We start from the raw sequence: 3,770 nt of genomic DNA on the forward strand, positions 1-3,770 counted from the left end.
TTTTTTCTCCTCGTTCGTGCCCGTTCCTGTTACATTTCACGACACTGGCTGCTACTGCTACTGTTGTTGTTGTTGTCGCCGCTGCTGCTTGCTGTCACAAGCGTTATTCGTAAAAAAAGCGGAAAGAAAAGAAACGAAAAAGAGATGGATAAAGAGCACCGCGTCAACTACGATTTTCTTCTGTCTCATCGTCTGATCCGCGAAAAAAAAAATAAACAAAAGCACGGCAGGACACGGAACACGCACTTTGCATCCTCGACCAGATCATTGGATTTGCCATGAGAACGTCTCTGTCGTAGGAACAACGCGCCCGAGACACGTGAAATCCCACGGTTGACAGTTACCGTGGCGCGTACATCAGTGTATCGTGAATCGTTTCTTGCAACGTATCACTACCACATTCGACGTTGATCGACCTTGTGCTGTTTAACTTTTGGCAATCATTTTTTAAGAATTCGTACGCGAACGGTGTCTTATGATTCGGCAAGTTTTTCACTTCTTTTGAGCACGAGCGTTCTTTGTCTGTGTCATCGTACAAACTAAAGTGTTTATGATGTATATGGTCGCGATTAAATCGTCCGCACTAATTAACACGCGTGAATCATTTTGAACGCTCTGAAAACCGATTCGAAACGTTTTTGGCACGAGCGATAGGCTGGGCAGGGAAAATTCGTTACGCCGCGCATCGGTACATGAAGACACGTGACAAGTGAAAAGTGAATAACGTAACCGTTTCGACAGTGTGCGATACTATCGATATTTCATCGTCGATTATTCGTCGATTGGTAAAAGTATGCATATTCCGATCGTACGTAGCGTGACGCGAATTAATCGGAAAAGTATATCGGGGCAGAATGGCGTGTTCGAATGGAGAAAAGTAAACAAAAGTTAAACGCACTCGTGAAAGCAACGTCGGTCGATCGTGTCACTGATTAAAACCAGCATTGACGTAAAGGAAGATTCCCGTAGAATTTCGTGACCGGGACGCGATTCGAGCAAAGTGTCGAAGATCGGAGAGTGAAAGATCGAGAAGTGCGTCGGCAATATGCATTGTGAGACAGCGTAAACACTTCGTCAACGCAACAACGATGTATTTTGCACCGACAGCCAGAGAAATATCAGCGGTGACAGCTTCCGAAATGCTGGCAGTATGTTATAAGCTTTCTAACCTACCGAGCTACCTAACCTATACTTGGCAGCGCAATCAAGCACGCGACGAGTGAGTTTACTATTGTTCGTTGCAAACAAGAATGTTATGTATAAAAAATGAATCACGAACAACATGCTGGATCGAACGAGGAAAAGAACGCGAGGCGACCGTGATTTGTCCGAAACGAGTCTCGATTGGTGTTAAAGCGAAACGTGAGGCAAAGAGTGCGTGTTCCGTGAGCCGCCAACGGCGGGACGAAAATATCACACGTGCGTCGGAAGAGTAAGCCGAGATTTTTGGAGGACGATGCCAGTCAAGTGGGCGATTGGTGAGCATTGCTTTTTGGGTGAGCGATCAAAAAAAAAAAAAAAATAATAAAAATAATAAAAATAATAAAAATTGGAAAAATTAAATGCCAAATAGGGAAGAATTTTCACGGGGAATAAACTAGATTATTCTCGTTCGAACCACGAGAATCGAACGATTGATCTCGCGTGTCATCATGTTATCGCATCGTTTCTCTGCATCTTGAAATCACTTCGCGAAACGTCTGTTTATTGACAGTTCGAAATTCCTGTGACTCGTGCTCGCCCACGATCAATTCAATTTTAACTGACACGCGAGACCAGTTGTCCGTTAATGATAAAGTCGATCAACATCTGTTGTTACCTTCTAAAACTCGTATGATTTCTCGTTTGTCAGAAATCTTCGCCATTTCGTTACCACACGAAATTAATATCGTGAGGAAATATGATTTTTGTTACGACTCGAAAAATATTGCGAAGCTTGAATTTGTAAGCAACGATAATTTAGTTCTCGCGGGGGGAAAGAGGAAAAAAAAGATAATTCAGGGCGAGAGCGTAGGGTAAACCTCTTTCAATCGTACGGCCCTGCATGCTAAACAGCATAGACGTTTGACGTTTCGTGAAGGTCGCGTGCTATAGCACTTTCCTTCTCGCACAGTCGACCGTCTCTCTATCCGTTTCTCTCTCACACATGCCGCCTCTGTCGCGCACTTTTTCTCTCTTTATCCATCTCGCTGCAACATTAACCTTCTCTCTTCCACCGCGTCTTTCCGTCGTCTCGTTTCTCCGTTGCTCGCCTCTTTATTACGTCCATCCGTCTCGCCCTACGCACATACACGCACATACCCTACGGTCGTTTAACGATCGTTACGCGTTGAAATTGTCACGACTCATTGCTTTCCGGGAAGTTCCGCGAATTTTCCACGAAGTTGCCGCGTTCATGCCTGCCGCACGCGCGTTTCGCGTCCCCACGCGGATTTTCACGTTATCGACGCGTACGTGACATTGAAGATCTTCGGTAGGAATCGCTGGCAGCACAGTCTATACAAAGTAAGGCCAAAGAAAATATCGTTTCCCCGACAAAATTGAAACGACTGGATTTTCTTCGTAATGATATAAATTTTATCATTTTCTTTAGGAAATTTTATCTAGTTATTTCTTATTGATCACGTGATATAGGGAAAAAATCGATATTAACGTCGATCGAGATAACATTCTATCGCAACGATGCGTTTAGAAATCACGTTCGTCAGTTTCGAAAACCGCGCTCACGATTGTTGTTGCGGTGCAACGATTTGGTGAAACGAATACGAAAACTTTGAGTACACTCTCCGCGAATTCACTTTCTACGCGGCCGAATAAATCAGGAAAATCTGTTACGATACAAACTGTTCGTACAGCTGTAGTATCACATATGTATTGCCCTTTTTACGGTGACACAGAGTGTTACGTATTATGCGAAATAGTATTTGTCGAGTTGAGAAATTCGATGTCGAGAAAGTTATATAGCATTTCGTACTAGCCGTCGCGGAATCGAAGAAAACTTGTCCTACGAAAACGCATAAGTTTAGATCGATCTTAGTTTTAACAAATTCTTCATTTTTATTAAAATCTTCGAATACAATTTATACAATTTTAAATCAATTTATATATTAAATATAGATCAATTTATATATTAGATTTATATATTAGATAGATTATATATTAGATTTATATATTAGATATATATTAGATATTAATAATACGATAAATTTATATTTCTAGTAATTTATATTTTTTCTAGTAATTACATTTCTTCCATATTTAAACATAAGAAAAAATCACGAATATTCTGAGTAATATTTTTATTATAAATTTTATTAAATAATATTTATTTATTTCCAAACATATTTTATTTCTTCATATAATTCATAAATTCACAATAGGCCATCAAATTCAAATTTTGACCAAAAAAAACACTTCATTTAATTTTAACTAATCTTTTAAATTTTATTTTAAATACAAGATACCGTAACAATGTACACGTATCGAGTATAACAAAAATTTTACACGACGTATTCTATCAAAATGAAGAGCGCGATAATTACAGCTACCGTTCTAATTTCGGTTCTTCTCAATCGCATTCCATCCTCGCCGCTTCGAAAGAAAAAAACGAGAAATTAAATTCCCGCGAGAACTCGAAGAAGTGACCGATAAAAAGTACGAAACTTCTTCCCGGCCGTGGTTATGAGAAAGTTTTCGAGATTTTACCGAAGAGGGGAAAAAAAAAAAAAAAAGAAGAAGAAAAAGAAAGAAATCAAAGAGAGAGAGAGGGA

General features: G+C 39.9%; 1 protein-coding gene across 1 annotated transcript in view; it reads left to right on the forward strand.

Moving 5' to 3' along the window:
• The first annotated feature begins 6 nt into the window (after nt 1-6).
• Nucleotides 7-3,770, forward strand: part of LOC102681633 (longitudinals lacking protein, isoforms H/M/V-like) — a 38,300-nt gene continuing 34,536 nt past the window's right edge. Inside the window, 1 exon segment of the mRNA XM_031509956.1 lies at nt 7-1,478. The gene's annotated coding sequence lies outside the window, so the exon portion shown is untranslated.

The sequence above is a fragment of the Apis dorsata genome, unplaced genomic scaffold, assembly GCF_000469605.1.
Source record: "Apis dorsata unplaced genomic scaffold, Apis dorsata 1.3 scaffold_194, whole genome shotgun sequence".
NCBI lineage: Eukaryota > Metazoa > Arthropoda > Insecta > Hymenoptera > Apidae > Apis > Apis dorsata.